This window comes from Pongo abelii, chromosome 8 (genome assembly GCF_028885655.2).
Source record: "Pongo abelii isolate AG06213 chromosome 8, NHGRI_mPonAbe1-v2.0_pri, whole genome shotgun sequence".
Lineage (NCBI taxonomy): Eukaryota > Metazoa > Chordata > Mammalia > Primates > Hominidae > Pongo > Pongo abelii.
Genome location: NC_071993.2, coordinates 67,299,587 through 67,320,186, shown reverse-complemented (window position 1 = coordinate 67,320,186; position 20,600 = coordinate 67,299,587).

Below are 20,600 nucleotides of genomic sequence, written 5' to 3'. Positions count from 1 at the left end.
CAAATGCTGAGAGAATTTGCCACTACCAAGCCAGCACTATAAGAACTGCTAAAAGGAACTCTAAATCTTGAGACAAATCTTGAAAACACATAAAAACAGAACCTCTTTAAAGCATAAATCTCACAGGACCTATAACATAAGAATACAATAAAAGAAAAAAAAGGTATACAAGCAACAAATAGCACAATGAATGGAATAGTACCTCACATCTCAATACTAACACTGAATGTAAATGGCCTACATGCTCCACTTAAAAGATATAGAACTGCAGAATGGATATGGATAAGAATTCACCGACAAACTATTTGCTGCCTTTAAGAGACTTACCTAACACATAAGGACTCACATAAACTTAAAGTTAAGGGATGGAAAAAGACATTCCATGCAAATGGACACAAAAAGCAAGCAGGAGTTGCTGTTCTTATATCAGAAAAAACAAACCTTGAAGCAACAGCAGTTAACAAAAACAAAGAGGGACATTATTTAATAATAAAAGGCCTTGTCCAACAGAAAAATAGCACAATTCTAAATATATATGCAGCTAACACTGGAGCTCCCAAATTTATAAAACAATACTACTAGACCTAAAAAATGAGATAGACATCAAGACTATAATAGTGGGGGATTTCAATGCTTCACTGACAGCACTAGACAGGTCATCAGACAGAAGTCAACAAAAAAACAATGAATTTAAACTATATCTTTGAAAAAATTGACTTAACATATATCTACGGAACATTCTACCTAATAACTGCAGAGTATACATTCTATTCATCAGCACATGGAACTTTCTTCAAAATAGACCACATGAGAGGCCACAAAACAAGTCTCAGTAAATTTAAGAAAATTGAAATTATATCAAGTACTCTCTCAGACCACAGTGGAATAAAACTGGAAATCAACTCCATAAGAAACCTTCAAAACCATGCAAATACATGAAAATTATGTAACTTTCTCCTGAATGATCATTGGGCCAACAATGAAATCAAGATGGAAATTTAAAAATTCTTTGAACTGAGCAATAATAGTAACAAAACCTATCAAAACCTCTGGGATACAACAAAGGTGGTGCTAAGAGGAAAGTTCACAGCCCTAAATGCCTACATCAAAAAGTTTGAAAGGGAGCAAATAGACAATCTAAGTTTGCACCTCAAAGAACTAGAGAAACGAGAACAAACCACACCCAAACACAGTAGAAGAAAGGAAATAACCAAGATCAGAGCAGAACTAAATTAAATGGAAACAAAAAATGATACAAAAGATAAATGAAACAAAAATCTGGTTCTTTGAAAAGACAAATAAAATTGAAAGACCATTAGCAAAATTAACCAAAAAAAGAAGAGTGAAAATCCAAATAAGTTAATTAGAAATGAAACAGGAGATATTACAACCTACACCATCATTTAAAGCTACTGTGAACACCCTTACATGCATAAACAAGAAAACCTAGAGGAGATGAATAAGATACCACCCTCCTAGCTTAAATCGGGAAGAATTAGATACCCTGAACAGACCAATAACAAGCAGTGAGATTGGAATGGTAATAAAAAAATTACCAACAAAAAAAGTCCAGGACCAGTCAGATTCACAGCTGAATTCTACCAGACATTCAAAGAGAATTGCTACCAATCCTATTGACACTATTCCACAAGACAGAGAAAGAGCGAATCCCCCTTAAATTATTCTATGAAGCCAGCATCACCAGACATAACAAAAAAAAGAAATCTATAGGCTAATATCCTTGATGAACATAGATGCAAGAATTCTTAATAAAATATTAGCTAACCGAATCCAACAACATATCAAAAAGATAATCCACCATGATCAAGTGGGTTTCACAGCAGGGATGCAGGGATGGTTTAACATATGCAAGTGTATAAATGTGATGCATCACATAAACAGAATTAAAAACAAAAATAGCATGATTATCTCAATAGACACAGAACAAGCATTTGACAAAATCCAGCATCTCTTTATGATTAAAACCCTCAGCAAAACTGGCATACAAGGAACATACCTCAATGTAATAAGAGCCATCTATGACAAATCCACAGTCAAGATAATACTGACTGGGGAATAGTTCAAAGCATTCCCTCTGGGAATTGGAACAAGACAAGAATGCCCACTCTCAACACTTCTATTTAACATAGTGCTGGAAGTCCTAGTCAGAACAATCAGACAAGAGAAAGAAATGAGGGCATCCAAATTGGCAAAGAGGAAGTCAAACTGTCACTGTTTGCTGATAATATGTTGTATACCTAGAAAACCCTAAAGACTCCTCTATAAAGCTCCTAGAACTGATAAATGAATTCAGCAGTTTCCAGATGCAAAATTAATGTACACAAATCAGTAGCTTTGCTATACACCAACAGCAATCAAGCTGAGAATCAAATCAAGAACTCAACCCCTTTTACAATTGCTGCAAAAAAAATAAATTCTTAGGAATATACCTAACCAAGGAGATGAAAATTCGCTACAAGAAAAACTACAAAACACTGCTGAAAGAAATCATAGACCATATAAACAAATGGAAACACATTGCATGCTCATGGATGGGTAGCATCAATATTGTGAAAATAACCATACTGCCAAAAGCAATCTACAAGTTCACTACCATTCCCATCAAAATATCACCATCATTCTTCACAGAACTAGAAAAAACAATCCTGAAATTCATATGAAACCAAAAAAGAGCCAGCATAGATAAAGCAAGACTAAGCAAAAAGAACAAATCTGGAGGCATCACATTATCTGATTTCAAACTATACTATAAAGCCATAGTAAAAAAAACATCATAGTACTGGTATAAAAATAGGCACATAGACCAATAGAACAGAATAGATAACCCAGAAATAAACCCAAATACCAACAGCCAACTGACCTTCAACAAAGCAAACAAAAACATAATGTGGGGAAAGGATGCCCTATTCAACAAATGGTTCTGAGATAAGTGGCTAGCCACATGTAGGAGAATAAAACTGAATCCTCATCTTTCACCTTATACAAAAATCAACTCAAGATGGATCAAGGACCTAAATCTAAGATCTGAAACTGTAAACATTTTAGAAGATAACGTTGGATAAACCCTTCTAGACATTGGGTTATTCAAGGATTTCATGACCGAGAACTCAAAAGCAAATGGAATAAAAGCACATAAATAGTGTGACTTAATTAAACTAAAGAGCTTTTGCACAGCAAAATGAACAGTCAGCAAAGTAAACAGACAATCCACAGAGTAGAAGAAAATTTTCCCAATTTATACATCTGACAAAGGACTAATATCCAGAATCTACAACAAACTCAAGCAAATTTTCAAGAAAGAATCAAACAATCCGATCAAAACTGGGCTAAGGACATGAATAGACAATTCTCAAAAGAAGCTATAGAAATGGTGAACAAACATATGAAAAAATGCTCAACATCACTAATTATCAGGGAAATGCAAATCAAAACCACAATGCAATACCACCTTACTCCTACAAGAATGGCCATAATCTAAAAAATAAAAAACTAATAGATGTTGGCATGGATGTTGTGAAAAGGGAACACTTCTACACTGCTGGAGGGGAGATTGCCATTTCAAATATCTACCTTTGGAACATTTCTTGTCATTGGTGATTAGATCTATCAATAGAAATTTCTAGCAGTTTCACACTTACGGTAGACTCTCTCTTTCTGGCCATGGTTTCAGACAAATTTATGTCCACCTTTTGTTCCCATCTTCTCTTTTTCTTCTAGTTTTTCTCAAGCTGCCCTTGCTCATCTTGAAAAGCTTGTGTTGGGATCATGAATGACAGCTCAGTGGGATTTGGCAATTTTTCTTTCTACTGTTGTTTTGAGGTTTGGTAATTCTGTCCTCTAGTTATGTTGAGAGTGTGGAGTTTGTGCAGTTTTTTTGTGTTGTTGTTGTTGTTGCTCTTGTTGTACTCTATTGTTTTAAAAGAATATTTAGGAAGATATACACTTAGATTTCTGCTATTTCTGCTATTATTTTTAGCTACCCAGAAATCCCCACATATCATTGTGGAAAAATGCTCTCTCATTTTATAGCATGAACAAGAGCTAGTATTAAAGATAAAATGCTATATGACTCACGTACAAGTCAGACACCTAATCAGTGGTAGATGCTAAGAATAACATACTATAGTGACTAAGACTTCACTATATGGTAATAGGATAAATAAATCTCGTTTCGAATATTGGTTTTCTAGCCGTTATCATGGATTACTTACTTAACAACTTTAGCCCCTCATGATCTTCATTTAACAAATAGGGATTATACTCACCTCATGGTTCTTTTGTGAAAAGTAAATGAAATAAACTACAAAAAGTCTGTAATATATCCTCTAACATCATATATCTCAATAAATATAAATAGGAACCCCTCTTCTCCAAAAATGTATCCTTAAAGCTTTTTTACAGAGTTCTTTCCACAATACCCTGCTGCCTATGTAGTTAGAGCTTTGACCAACCCAGTCTTGGCTTACTACAAGGAAGAATAAAGGTTATCTTAGCATGTAAGTATTACACATGGCTCTAGTTTTTTTTAAGACATCAAAAGAAAGCCGGGCATGGTGGCTCACACCTGTAATCCCAGCACTTTGGGAGGCCGAGGTGGGTGGATCACGAGATCAAGAGATGGAGAACATCCTGGCCAACATGGTGAAACCCCATTGCTACTAAAAATACAAAAATTAGCTGGGCGTGGTGGTGCACACTTGTAGTCCCAGCTACTCGGGACGCTGAGGCAGGAGAATCGCTTGAACCCAGGAGGCGGAGGTTGTGGTAAGCTGAGATTGTGCCACTGCACTCCAGCTTGGCAACAGAGTGAGACTCTGTAAAAAAAAAAAAAAAAAAAAAAGTCAAAAGAAATATCTCAGCATCCAAAGAAAACTTGAGAATCTAATATCCTTTTGGAATGTTAAACCCCTCCACAATTTTCCCAGAAATTGGTAATTCATCTAATTTAGTGGGTCTGTAATCCCAAGCAAACAAAGAAAAAATCTTTATTTCCTAAGAAGACTATGTTTTTTTCTCTGGTATCTTTGGCTGTACAAATTTCCCTTCTTATGTAGATCTGACATCTCCCACCCATCAACTTCCATCCACTATTTCAACTTCCATCCATTGTTTCCAGTCCTGCCAACTAAAAGCCACTACAATAACTCTGTGTCCCAGTGCTCTGATGGTCTCATGAGAGTTATTTAAAACCAGTGTTCCATTAAACCTTTCTTCCCAAACTGTGAAGCCTTCATTGTTTTGGAGATTTTTTCTGCTCTGCAGAAATAACTAGGCTTTCTGCCTGATTGTCCCTAAGATAGAGGTTAGAATGTTTTTCCCTGACTGCAAAGTCTACCAGATCCCTCTCAGCAATGCCCCATTTTGCATCTTCTCAAGAGTTCAGACTTTCATACAGCAGAGCATCTGTGGTAATAATATCTTCTTCCATATACTAAAGTGCATTGTCTAGTTATAGGAAATAGACATGTGCCCAGCAGGGCTCGGAACCTTTAGTGAAAATTTTTATTTCTGATTTTATTTCATGTTTCCTCTTATTTTGGAATGGATTCTCTCACTCTTCCTCTCCCCTCCCCCATTCCTGCCAGCATTTTGTCATATTTGATTGAGTAGATCAGTAATATAAACTGATGAGCTGCATAGAAACATGATGTAGATATAAAGGCATTCATCAAACAAGTTTAGAGTGGCCGCAAGTTTAGAAAATAATTATAAGTAGACTTGTCATGAAACTCCATTTTAGCAGAGAGCATGACAACAAAATAGTCAGAATATTGTCTAATAGACTTAGGTTGCTGGCATAGCTACCATACCCGTCATGTCTGCTATCATGTCTCTGATTTCAAATATAATATATTTTCCACTCCTGGCCACATATCAGATATTCTTTATTTATTCAACACAGACATCAAATTCTTAAAGCAAAGAGTATTCCTATTTCCCAACCGAGTGATTGTCACTAGCAAAATTGTGGTATTGTGAATAGTAGTGGTAGTAATAACAGATAGCTTTTATTGGGTACAAATGTGTCTACCCAGTTGAATGCTTTATGTACCATCACAATAGTCCTATAATCATCACTATAGTCCTATAAGTCTTCAATGCCTGTGCCTTTGCCTAAATATATCAAAAATAGCTCTTTCTTTTCATGAAATTCTACTTCATGTCCTTCCTTTGTAGCCCCTTGTAATCTGGCTCCTGCCTCATCACTCTGTTGATACTAATCACCAATACCCATCTTATTAACCAATTCAAAAGCTTCTCTTGTTTTCTCATCCTGTTGGGTCTTTCCTCCAGCATTTTATTTTACATTGCTGCCTATTATCTCATTCATTAACTTTTCTAATAATTATTAAAACCATTATTTTATAGATGAAAGAGTTGAGTCTTCCATGGGTTAAATAACTTGCCCAGGGTTACACAGCTAGTAAGTGAAAGAGCCAGGGTTGACAACTCTAGCGTTCAAGCTTTTTACCCTACTAAGCAATCCCAAATCCCAAAACTCAAACTTCACAGTTCTTTAACCAACTCTACTCCAAAGATATTTGCCTCCACTTCACGTGGGCAAGTCATCCCCATGGCCATACTTTGTGGACTTGAAATTCCAAGATCATAAACTGAAATTGTGATTTACTAATCACAACAGTTCCCCTGTAATTATGCCTCCTTTTTATCATTTGTTTATTTTTATTGTATATATTTAAGGTGTATAACATGATGTTTTGATATACATATGCATAGTGAAATAATTGCTACACTCAAGCAAATTAACTTACCCATTACTCACAGTTATCTTTTTTAAATGCTAAAAGCATCTACAATCTACTCTCAGCAAATTTTCAGTATATAATACAACATAATTAACAGTAGTCTGCACGCTGTACATTAGATCTCTAGACTTATTCATCTTACTTAACTATAAATTTGTATCCTTTGGCCTACATCTCCTTATTCTGTCCCATTCCTCCTACCCACGGTAATTACCATTTTACTGTCTGTTTCTACGTATTAGCCTCTGTTCAGATTTAACATATAAGTGGGATCATACAGTATTTTTCTTTCTGTTTCTGACTTATTACATTTAGAATAAGAGATCTTAGAATAAGGATCTCCAAGTTCATCCATATATCATAAACGGCAGATTTTTCTTCTTATTTTTAAGGCCAAGTAGTATTTCATTGTGTATATATACCATTCATCCACTGATGAACACTTAGTTTGTATCCTTATCTTGATCATTATGACTAATGCTGCAATGAACGTGGGAGTGCAGTCATCTCTATGAGGTGCTAATTTCATTTCTTTGACTATTTCCCCAGATGAGGAGTTGCTAGATCATATGGTAGTTCCATTTTTAATTTTTTGAGCAACCTCCATACTGTTTTAATTAACAGCTATACCAATTTACATTCCCACCATGCCATCTTCTTAAATAATTTTAGTACAACTCTATTCCATTTCTTCAAGTCTCCTCTCGCTGGTCAGACTGCTGCCTTTGCCCTGTTAATCCGGTACTACATTCATCTACCTACTCTGTTTCTGAATAGATAGATGCTTTGCTGGAGAAAGGGTATTGTGTCACGACATCCTTAGTGCTATTAAAGCCCATACTCCTGTCCACTCCCTTTGCTCCTTCCCCTAAACCCACCACTCCACTGATGTCACTTTACTCCCAACAGGTGACAGAGTCTTTTCTCCGCATAATAAAGGCCATGGAAGCATGAAACCACCATATTTTCCTCTCTTCTTCCTCCAAGCTTATTTTCACTCATCTCCATCTTCCCACATCTACATTTCAAACTTGGCTGTACATTAGAATCCCCTGCAGAAATGGTATGATTCCCAACACTCAGGCAGAGCTCCAGTCCAATTAAATCAACATCTATTGGGCATGGGGTATGAGCACATATATATATATATACACACATATATATATGTGTGTATATATGTATATTTATGTGTGTATATATATCTATAATGTGTGTGTGTGTATATATATATTTTGTTTGTTTGTTTGTTTGTTTTTGAGATGGAGTCTCACTATGTTGCCAGGCTGAAGTGGAGTGGTGCAATATAAGCTCACTGCAACCTCTGCCTCCTAGGTTCAAGTGATCCTCCTGCCTCACCCTCTCGAGTAGCTGGGACTACAGGTGCGTGCCACCATGCCCAGCTAATTTTTGTACTTTTAATAGAGATGGGGTTTCACCATGTTGGCCAGGATGTTCTCCATCTCTTGACCTTGTGATCCACCTGCCTCGGCCTCCCAAAGTGCTGGGATTACAGGTGTGAGCCACCACACCCGGCCCAGCACTGATATTATTTTTAAAGCTTCTCAGTTGATTTCAATGTGCCGTCAAGTTTGTGGACCACTGTTCTAATACCAAACATTCAGAGAGCAATCTTTTAAACCAGCTTGATTATAAGAATCACCTGGTATGCTTATTAAACGTTCAGATCCCCAGTCTGCTCTGGTGGAAACATGAATTTGGAAGATCTGGATTGGGGTCCAAGAATGCAGCTAACAATTACCTGCAGGTAATTGTTATTTTCAGGCTAATTTGGAAAACACTATACTAGACTTTCCTGTATGTCTTCTCTAATATTTTCACACTGTACTGGCACTTCTTCTGATCTCAAATATCTCTAAATATTTCTCATTCTTGAGTCATCTTCCTTCTGCTATACATTTTCCTAAAGTTAACACAATCTCTCTCTTCTTTTTTTATTATCAAAACTCTTGACAATGCTTTCCATTCAGTCCTTAACCCAGCTTATTCTAGGTTTTATCCACACTACTCTTTTAACCCAAGATTTCCAACAAATAGCCAAAAGCCTTTTCTGTTCTATCTTTTTTTCTGAATTCACTTCCTTGTAGCATTTGACCTTAACCATCTGCCCACTTTGAAAACATTATTCTTCCTTAACTTTCTTCCTACTCTGCAACCAACCTTTCTCTCTCTTTTAGTGAGTCAGCTCTCTCTACCTTCTCCTTAAGTGTTTTTCACAAGAATCTATCTTTCTCACTGTTCTCCACAGACACATTCTTTATAGGTATTCTCATCCAGTATTGTGGCTTTAACTAAAGCTACATACTGTCTAGTCTCAACATTTTATTTCCAAATTTAAGCTCTACAGTTTTACATGCAATAAGTCCTCTTAGCATGTAGGTGCTTCTCATTGATCATGCCCAAAAGTAAACTCATTATTGCTCTGCCTACATCATCTTCTGTCTCAGCTACTTCTGTTAAAATCACCCTGCTTTGAATTGCTCAGGTAGAATCCTGATATAATTCCTAGTGCTACTGCTTGTATCTGAGGTTATATGAGCACATATATCATCAGATCTTTCCATCCTAGCACCACTTCTGAGTGAGGGATCATCTCCTGCTCATCTCAGTCCTGAATAATTTGCCCCAGCCAGCAGTGCGTTCTTACCTCCACCAAATCTCCTGAGTGTCTCACCTCAGTGACCTGGGACCTCCCTTTTACCTTTGGATCATCTTCTACGTTTGGCTCTTGGAGACTGTTTCCATGGTGATATTCTTGGCTATCCTCTTAGACTACATTTCTCCCTTGGCTGTGTTGCCTTAGTTAGCCCTGCGCAAATTCTTCTCAGGGTCCCACACTCCCCCAAGACCAGCTTTCTTGGAAAAGATGCTGTGGCAATCCTCCAGCTATATTTGCCCTATCCCTGTGGGCAAGCACTTGACAGATTCTATTTATAAAACATTTCTTGCATCTTTGTCCTTCTCTCTATTCCCTGACCATCTCTAATCCAGGATTTTATTCTGTTGGCCTGGAACTATTGTAGTAGTCTCTGCCTCGTCTCTTTCCTTGTCTCCACACAGCCATCTAATTGCATAATTCTCCTGCCTAAAGTCATTAATTGCTCTTTATTGCCAATAGACTAACAAATAGGAATTTTTGACTTGCCATACAAATGGCTGGCCACCCTTCAGTGGGCCCTAATGTGCTTTCTGGTCTTTCCTCCAACCACTTTGTCCCCCAAAGTCTTCTGCCCTACTGCTTGTCTCATTTTACCCATCTTGTTTCTCTCTCTCTCTCAAACCATTGGGTGGTTTGTATAAAACTGCTGTGGAACTGTGGGCTTAGAATATTTAAAATAAGGCAAAATATTTCTCCAGGGAAATATATTGAAACTCTATGTATTTATGCCTTTCCCCAGCCCAGATTCATAAGTCTAAAGTGATCAGCCAGTGCCACCAGGAAGAGTAGACTTCCTAAGTGATGCAGGAAGAGGCATATTCAGTGAATGCCTTCCATTCTCACACGTTGGTTCAGCAGGGTGTTAATGGGATTACCCATGCTTCATTTGGAGAAGGCTTGCCTCAGAATATATATCTGGATCGTACCTGAATACCCAAGGAGCACTTCCTACATCATAAACATCTCTGAGCCCTTGCATAGATGTTAAAACCTTGGGTGCCTTTGTTGTGGTCCTTAATTCTGTTAATCGCCCTAGGTAAAGATTAGCTGCTCTTGTCAATTTAATTCAGCTTCAAACAAAGCAACAAGGTCACTATTTTTTTCCGTTCTCTCTCTCCCTCTCCCTCTCTCTCTTTGCCAGCAAGCAGGATTGAGTTGTCATGTAGCTCTAATAGGCAGCGCGGGGAATCGTTAGTCCACCTCAACGCCCTGACTGATGGGCACTTCACTTCAATCATCTGCCTGAGCAGTGGTGGCCCAGTACTATTGACACTGTGTCAGCTGCGAGAGAAGATGCCTTAATCAGCCCAGACACCCTCTGCATTGATTTGACAAGTTGCTGTAATGACCTTCTTGTTTTTCTGAAGGATTACTGTTTACTTGAAAGGTGCTGCTGACTAAATATACTGCATTGTCATGGAAACGCTGCCTCCCCACCAGGCAGGGGTGGAGGGTGACATTGGGAGACTCTGAATATTTCAATAAACTGGTCTGTCCCAAGAGTACTAATTCCAGCCCATTAATCAGACCTACTCTGAAGAGCCAACCAGAATTATAAACCAGCCTTGTCAGGTCCCCTGTAAAAGACAGTTTGCTTCAAAACTCATTACATTTCCAAAATCCATGTTTGGGTTTCCTTGTAGTAAGAAAGTGCCGTTCCTGTGGCCACCTTCTGTGTGCACCTGGAATTTATAGCCATTTATCTATTATTGAAAGAGACTGGCTCCTCCTGTGCAGACACGCCCTAGCATTAGAAGGAGGAGTACGAATGAAAGATAGAACATAACACTTTGAGTACCTGCCATGTAACTGGTAGTGAGTTAGGCACCGTTACATATGTGAGTAAGAATTGCTCTATAAATATTAGCTATGATTATTGTCCTATTTCATTGATTTTAAGATAAATGATTGTCCCATCCTAACATTTCAGAAATCGGGTACATCTTATAAATCAATCCCAGTTTGCATTTGTTGTCAGCCAGGTGGCAATTGTGGCATACCTGGGAGAAAAGCTTCCGTTGTCACCTCCTAGTAAGAGCACAAAAAAAAAAAAAAAGAAAGAAAGAAAGAAACAATCAAAGATCAAAGTGTTTTAGATTCAGTATTGCACATTTTGCAATAAATGCTTTATATGGATTACTTTTTTGAATCCTTAAAAAATCTTAAACAATTACATACTGTATTTTTTTTTCTCACATAGCAAGAAGTCCAGAAGGAAAAGTTTGCTGGCATTGTTTCAAATGCTTAACGATGTCACAGCTAAAGTCTCAGCAATTTTCTTTGTCTATTCCTCTGGTGCCAAAGATAGCTGCTGAGGCTGAAGACATCACATCCTAATTACAAACAGAAAGATGAATAAAGGTCAAAAACTATGGCTCTCAGCTATACCAGATCCCTTTAAAGGATTCCTGTACTACACTCTTAACAATTTCCACCTGTATCTCATCAATACCACCCCTATCTTCAAGTAAAGCTGGGCTTTAAAAAAAAATCCTGGCATATTGTTTCCCCTACTAAAACTAGGACTATATTATTGAGAGGAGCATAATGAATGTTAAGTAGGCAACTTCAGTCTCTGTCTTACCGTAGGAGGAAAGCATTACTGTATACCCATTGTACAGATCATGAAATTGAAGCTTAAAGAGGCTGAGGATTGACCCTTGCAACTGTCCCACAAAATAAATATTTTTATCCCTACACTACAGATAAAGGATAAAGCAAGCTTACAGATATTAGGTCACTGGCCCTCATTGTCACAAGTCTATCTTACCCTAGCATTCAAGCACCATGTACTGTACCACAAGTCATTTTAGGAAGGGCTTATTTTCAATGTTTATAGATGAAATAATTTGGAGATGAAAGCAGGAACTGGGCTAGGAAACACCACTGAAGTTATGTTTCTCTTCTTCTTCCAGGGATCCAGCCAGTGGTCATGAGCAGAACCCATCTTCGTGGGTGTCTGTTATTTGTTTGATATTTTTTAAGCATGTACAGAATGTCTGACTGCTTTTTCAAAACTCTTAAATGGAGACCATGTGCTCATCTTTTACTGCCTATTTTTTTTTTTTTTTTTTTTTGAGAAGGAATCTCGCTCTGTCGCCCAGGCTGGAGTTTAATGGTGTGATCTTGGCTTACTGCAAGCCCCGTCCCCCAGGTTCATGCCATCCTCCCGCCTCAGCCTCCTGAGTAGCTGGGACTACAGGTGCCCACCACCATGCCCGGCTAATTTTTTGTATTTTCAGTAGAGACAGGGTTTCACTGTGTTAGCCAGGATGGTCTTGATCTCCTGACCTCATGATCTGCCCACCTCGGCCTCCAAAAGTGCTGGGATTACAGGCATGAGCCACCGTGCCCAGCCTTTTACTGCCTGTTCTAAGTCTTACTGGCCACGCAAGAGTTTTATTTCTTGGTCTCTTCTTGACTCATGATCTCCCTAGGAAAGTCCTAAGCAACTTCAGCTGTAATTTAGAGGATGCTTAGAAAAAAAAAAAGTTGAGATTTGAGTGGCCCAGTAAAGGACCAGAGGACCCCAAGTGTGATAAAATAGGGACAGATGATTATCTGCATTATGGCACCTGGACAGGTAAGGTAGAGAAGTGGTTTCTACTTTAAAATAGGAATAATTGATTATCTGCATTATGGCAACTGGATAGGTAAAGTGGAGAAGCGGTTTCTACTTCTAGCCCCCTTTTCTATGGGCACTTCTTTTCCCACCACACCTCCACAACACACATACCATTCCCTGTAGTTCTGATGGGGCTTTTATTCATGGACGCCCATTTAATCATCTGACTCTAAGCTGGCTCAAGTCTTTATGGTAGACCCAAGGTGTAAAGAGGTCCAATGATGATTCGGGGGTGGTGGGATGTGACCCAAGTGGGCCAGTTAGAAACCTGCCTTGAGATTCTACATATGGGCACTGAAAAGAAGAATGTTTCTCTCCCTTTTAGATCATGAACCACTAAGAGGAAGGCCTGGGGATGCTAGTAGCCATGTTTCCCATGCCCTGGAGAGAGCTTCTCTGAGAATGATGCAATTATACAGAGGAAGGAAGAATCCCCAGATGACAAGATAGCCAGAGTACTGACAACACTATTTGAGCACCTGGATCCAGCATGCCTAAAGCTGTATATCTCTTCATCCATTCAAATTAGGTTGAAATAAACCAACAGCAAGAAAACAACAGAAACAAAGAAATTCATTGTCTGATGTAACCATTCTCTATCACTTTCAATAAAAATTATTCTAATACTCTAGGAAAAAGGCACTATTGCTAAATAAAGCCAAGACACAGCCAACCGAAAAGTGTAAAGGAATGTAAACAAAGCTGTTATCTAAGACTGTGATAGGATTTGGATCTGTGTTCCCACCAAAATCTCATGTTCAGTTGTAATCCCCAATGTTGGTGGTGGGACCTGGTGGGAGGTGATTGGATCAAGGGGAAGTTTTCTAATGGTTTAGCACCATCTGCCTAGTGCTGTTCTCATGATAGAGTTCTCAGGAGATCTTGTTTCAAAGTGTGTAGCAACTTCTCCCTCTCTCTCTTCCTCCTGCTCCAGCCACATAATAAGAGCCTGCTTTCTATCCCTCCTGCCATGATGATAAGTTTTCTGAGGCTTCCCCAGAAGCTGAACAGATGGCCAGCATCATGCTTTCTGTACAGCCTGCTGAACCATGAGCCAGTTAAACCTCTTCTTTCTTTTTTTTTTTTTTTTTGAGATGGAGTCTTGCTCACCCAGGCTGGAGTGCAGTGGCACTATCTCGGCTCACTACAACCTCCGCCTCCAGGGTTAAAGCGATTCTCCTGCCTCAGCCTCCCAAGTAGCTGGGACTGCAGGCACCCACCACCATGCCTGGCTCATTTTTTGTATTTTTAGTACAGACTGGGTTTCCTCGTGTTAGCTAGGATGGTTTCGATCTCCTGAAACTGATGATCTGCTAGTCTTGGCCTCCCAAAGTGCTAGGACTACAGGTGTGAGCCACCACACCCAGCCTAAATCTCCTCTTTTTATAAATTACCCGATCTCAGGTATTTCTTTATAGTGATGCTAGAATGGACTAATACAAACTGTTTGAAGAACAAGTATAAAATGAATTGAGAAGAATTAAAGACAAGAATTCAAAACCAAGATTGAGAACATGGAGAATGAGATGTAGGTTTGCTTCCTATAATGGTGTGTGTGTGTGTGCGTGTGTGTGTGTGTGTGTGTGTATCAACAGTATGTATACATGATCCTGGATATATATGTATAATGTATATACTTTATTTTATGATTTCATGTATGTATGTGTGCATGTGTCTGCATATATAGTTATTTTTCAAATCTATGTAAGTGCTGTTGTGATCAATTTAGTAGTGCTTTTGGACAAATTTGAGTTTTCTCAAAGGTTCTTTTTGTCATTTTCTCAAGCACCAAATTAAAAAATGTATATACTACCACAATCACTTAAAGGTCAATGAAGTTTGTGGGTTTTTTTGTTTGTTTGTTTGTTTTCCCTCTACCCTCCCCTACCATGGTCTAGTAGCCAACTGAAAATTCTCCCTGTCTTTTTCTCCCAGAAAGAGCTTCAGAGACACAAAAGCTAATGTCATAATGTCTTTTTTTTGGTAATGTCTTTAATTCTTAAAGCCACTTACTCAGACTGTTTCCTTTAATGAGTTTAAAAATGCAGTAACTATGGAGGCCGGGTGCAGTGTCTCACACCTGTAATCCCAGCACTTTGAGAGGCCAAGGTGGGAGAATCAAGAGGTCAGGAGAAAGAAACGATCCTGGCTAACACGGTGAAACCCCATCTCTACTAAAAATACAAAAAATTAGCTGGGCATGGTGACGGGCACCTGTAGTCCCAGGTACTTGGGAGGCTGAGGCAGGAGAATGGTATGAACCCGGGAGGCAGAGGTTGCAGTGAGCCGAGATTGTGCCACTGCACTCCAGCCTGGGCAACAGAGTGAGACTCTGTCTAAAAAAAAAAAAATGCAGTAACTATGGATATTAGAACAGAATCAATTGTGTTATCCTTGTTCAATATTTTGACTATTAACATCATATATTTATAAATATTTTCATGCAGTGGATGCATTCATGTTTCATATGCTGTGCTAGATGTGTACACAGGATGTCAGGAAGCAAAATAGAGGCATGCATGTGATGCTCAACTAGACCACAAGAGACTCAGTTGAGTAAATACTAAGATGACAGACTCTAACAGTGATTCACGGTAAAATTGCTAATAGACTGTACATTGCCTGTTATTCCCATATTCCGTTGCCACTGAGTCAAATTAAAGGATGAGAAAAGTTAGATTTGTGTGTCACTTTAAATTGAAGCATGCTTCAATGTGCTACATGAGCATAATAGAAGAATACCTATATATGCTCATATGTTGGCGTGGTGATGGATTAAGCCAAGATAAATGGGGCAGTCCGCTGAAGCAGGGACTAATGATGGCCAAATCAGCAGTTAACAAGCTGGGGGCCTGACATATATCAGGTTTTGAGCGAGAGAGAAAACATTAACTGTCCTCCTATCAACATCTGATGAGGGTAAAATGAAGTTCATTGGGTCTTGCTAGCCCAAACCTTAAAAGACAAGTCTCTTTTTGTATTAGCAATTGTTGCAATTGTCAGGATCATTGGAACTCTTTCTCCTCATCTTTCCTCATGCCCCTCCCACTATGTAATTCCATATTAATTGCCAGATACCTTACGGTACTCAATGAAGCATCCTTTTGGAAGAAGAAAAGGAAAAAAATCAAACTCTAAGTCATAATTCAGTGCTTAAAAATGATTTTTTCCTTAATATCATTTAGTTTCTATCTTGATGAAAAATTTGTGCTATGACACCATTCCAACTGGTAGCTCATTTAGAGGGTAAGTTAGATCATGCCTCTGCTGGGCCCATGACCAAGCGTGCAGATCCATATAGATCCAGCCCACCCCTTCCCCACATAATCTTGGAACAACCATGAGACTGGCGGGAAGGAGTTTTGTGTTTAGTACTCCAGTATTATTCTGCATTTATTATTTTCTCTATCCCTCTTTATCTCATTTCACTTGAAGTATACTGCACCCCTTTCTTTTTCCTCATTCTGTATATTTACTTATTCCTACTGACCATCCCTTTGGATATCCATTTTCACATTCTACCCCGAAGATACGTTTCCTAAAAATTTGTTGTTCATTACTGATTGGGACCATAAAACAATTCCAGAGGGAATGCACATGTCCGTCTATCTAAACTCCCAGGCAACTATCACATGAGCTGGAATGAACTGGACAATGGATATAAAATTGGGTGTGTGTGCAGATGGTCCTGGAAACAGCTGTGTATGCACATCTGTCACTATTTAGTGGTCTGAAGGCCAGTAGCCTCTATTTGAGTGGAGCCATCCATCAGGAAATGCCGAGACAGGTTCTCTACTCCCCCAGCCATAGCCCAGGCTGTGGATAACAACTAGACAATCTGATAAAATCATAAAACTGTATTCATGAGGATTACAGTAGTAATAAATTACCTATCCCATTATACATTTGCATATTAATAGGAGCCCTGTAGTGATTCACTAGCTTAATGTAAATGAATGCCTTCAATAGTGAAAACTGTGATCTCTTGGACAGACAGTGGAATGTTCCAGTTCTCAAAATCCTCTGCAGAGACAGTCATGTACGTGATCTCCATAAAGAGCTGACTTACAGACAAAGCCATGTCATCTACTTGTGTTTAATAGCCTCATGAAGCAACAGAAACATGAGATTAGTCTAGCTTGGAGCAGATTTTCCAAGAGGAGTTGGAAGAAGGACAGACAAGTGATTAGAAATCTGACTTGGCTTTCATATAGAAAGATGACTCCACAATTTGGGAACAGCAAACCCTACTGTATAGTACCTCAGCAAGGTTTCTAGAGAGGGGTGACCCTCTCCTGGATGAGATGAGAGCTCTGTTCATTTTATTAACCCCCAAGTGGCCCTCTTCAGCACCATATCCTTTCACTCATTAGCTTTAAACTTTGTGTTCCAGCCTCTCAACATTACCTCCATTTCCCAAAGTGCCATCTCTCTGTCTCCTCCAGGCCTGGAGACATCCTTTTCTTCTGCCTCTTCACTTGGAAACTTCTCAATCGTAGTTTGTCTCACTTTCTGTTCTTTTTGCTTAGAGCAGTATCTCTAACACAGCAGTCCTCAAAACAATCCATCCCCAGACCAGCAACATTGAGCTTGTTAGAAATGCAGATCCTTATACCCTTGGCTTGCTTACCCCTTTCAGAACATGGAGACAAGTAACCAAGGAATTACCATCCATTGGAATGTCTCACCCATCATAACAGTTGTCCGGAGTAGACAGTGTGCTCGTTCCTGCTTGCTTGCATCCTTTGTGCCCAGATGGTGTTACTATCGGAAGCTTCAAGCCTGACTGACACATAGTGGGACCTCAATAAATATCAATTAACTGAATGAATGATTCCAAAGGGAATGAGAGGCAGAATTGTGTGGTGGTTTAAACACCCAGGCTCTGGAGCCAGACTGCCTGGGATCAAATCCTAGCTCCTTGGTGTGGTTTGGCTGTGCCTCTACTCAAATCTCGTCTTGAATTGTAGTTCCCATAATCCCCATGTGTGGTGAGAGGGACCCAGTGGGAGGTAATTGAATCATGTGGGCAATTACCCCCATGCTGTTCCCATGATAGTAAGTTCTCATGAGATCTTATGGTTTTATAAGGGGCTTCCCCCTTTGCTCAGCTCTCATTATTCTCTCTCCTGCTGCCATGTGAAGAAGGACATGTTCACTTCCCTTTTGCCATGACTGTAAGATTCCTGAGGCCTCCCCAGCCATGCAGAACTGTGGTCAATTAAACTTCTTTCCTTTATAAATTACCTGCTCTTGGGTATGTCCTTATAGCAGCATGAGAATGGACTACTAGACTCCTATGCCCCCGATCATGTGGCCATGGACAGTCATTGAGCCTCTATGCTTGCTGGTAAAACAGATGGTAATGGCCTCAATTTTGTAGGCTTGTCATGTGGATTTGATACCTTCGTACTGGTAAAGTACTTTGAACAATGCACAGACTCTAGTAAGCATCCAATATTAATAGTATAGAAGAAAGCTTTAATTCTGACATAAACATCCCTTTATTTCAGAGAGATTTCACTGGATATCCCCAAATGATACTTGGAATCTGAATCTGGAATAAATATACATATATGTTCATATTCTATTTCTTGGCACTTTTCAACAGCTCTAAAGAAGAGCTTCTTTTGGTGATGTTTTCCACACAATTAACAGTGTTTATAAATTGGAAGCTGAGTTGATGAGAGCAGGGATTTTTCTAAACAGTCTCTCACTCCTCCCCTTCTCACCTTTCTTTTCTCCCAGCCCCCTTCTTTTTCCTCTCTCTCTCCATTTCCCATTTTCCTCTTTCTCTTCTTTCCTTTTGTCTTTCTATCCATCTCTTCTCAGTGCCCACCATTATTCTCCACTTCTGTCCTAACGACTTCCTACCTCTTCTTCTTCTTTCTCCCCCAGATACCTCTGAAGCTATAAAAGTTGGTTTCTGCCAAAACTTTTAAATGCCACAAAGAGTCTGAGATATCCAAGAGTTATAAATCACTCTCAACCACCCACAGTTTTTAGCCCAAATGAACAGGCTAGGAAAATGTCAAGGAAAAGAACATTAATGCAAATGAAGCCCTCAAAGTTATTTTGTTCACCAAACCTAAAACTGAGTTTCCTTGATGGTCTTTTGGCTGACGCATCTTTTTACACAGCTGCCCATAAAGTGAAGGCAGGATGGGGGGCCATTTGTGGTCAGAGTGGGTGGAATGCCCATCTCACAGGGCATGCAAAGTGGACAGACTGTGCTTAACTGGGCTCCTGACTCACGTCACTTGCATCATCCACCCAGGTGGCATGGAGGGATCTCTGCTGGAAAGAGCTGCCTTCGGAGACAGGGATTGTATTGAAGAATATGGCTGTGCCTAGATGCAGGGACAACCTCCTCATGTGTGCTAAAGAGATGATCTGATGTTTGGTGGGAGGTTGGACAAGACGACTTCAGAGATTCCTTCAAAGTGGACATTCTGTGATTATGTTACTTGACTCCAAACTCTTGTTAGAGGGACTGGAATTCTGCTGTGCACTAGGTGCCCTCCTTACCCCCACCCAGCCCCTATGACCATGGGGGTCTTGCTTAATGGTCATCACTCTCTCAGCCATCTGGCAAACCAAAAAAATGCCTCCTTTGTGTTTCACCTTAGCCCTGGACTATTTCTAAAGTATAAAAAATAAACAAATACTTCCCTCAGAGGTGGCCAAGAATATGGGGCCATGACCCACCTGAGCCAGGTGATGGCAGCTTACAGGCTCAGATGGGGGTGTTGTGCTACAGAGGAGGGAAGAAGGAAGTTATGGTGGCAATGAATTGTGCCCTTCTTTGCCTTTCCTCCCAACAGAGGACCCCTCTACCACTCTCAGGAATGTATCTTCCTTCTTTCTTTTTTATCTCTCATTTTTTTTTTTTTTTGGAGACAGAGTCTCTGTCTGTCACCCAGGCTGGAGTGCAGTGGTACGATCTCAGCTCACTGCAACCTCTGCTTCTGGGTTCAAGCGATTCTCCTGCCTCGGCCTCCTGAGTAGCTGGGACTGCAGGCACCCACCACCATGCCCGGCTAATTTATTGTATTTTCGTAGAGATGGGGTTTCACCGTGTTGTCCAGGATGGTCGCGAACTCCTGAGCTGAGGCAATCCGCCTGTCTCGGCCTCCCAAAGTGCTGGGATTACAGGCGTGAGCCACCGCACCCGCTTCTTCCTTCTTTCTTAAAAGCCAAATCAAATTGCTGCCCCCATCCCGTGCCAGCCAAATAGATGACTTCTACCAGGGCAAGCAGAGAAAAAAGAGCATTATCTGCTTCTACCTCTGGTTCCCCTTCATTTCATTGAGCTCACGCTTTCCCTCTTCATGTCACTGAAAATGTTATTTATTGATCCTGCTGACAGCAGCAGTAAATAGAGCGGGGCTGTTTTACATCGCTGATGAGAAGGCAGGCTCCATAACTCATCAGGCCCAATCTGACTCCATGTCAGTCCTCTTCCTCTTTTTCTTTTCTGTATCTCATTACAGAAAGAGGAATTAATACA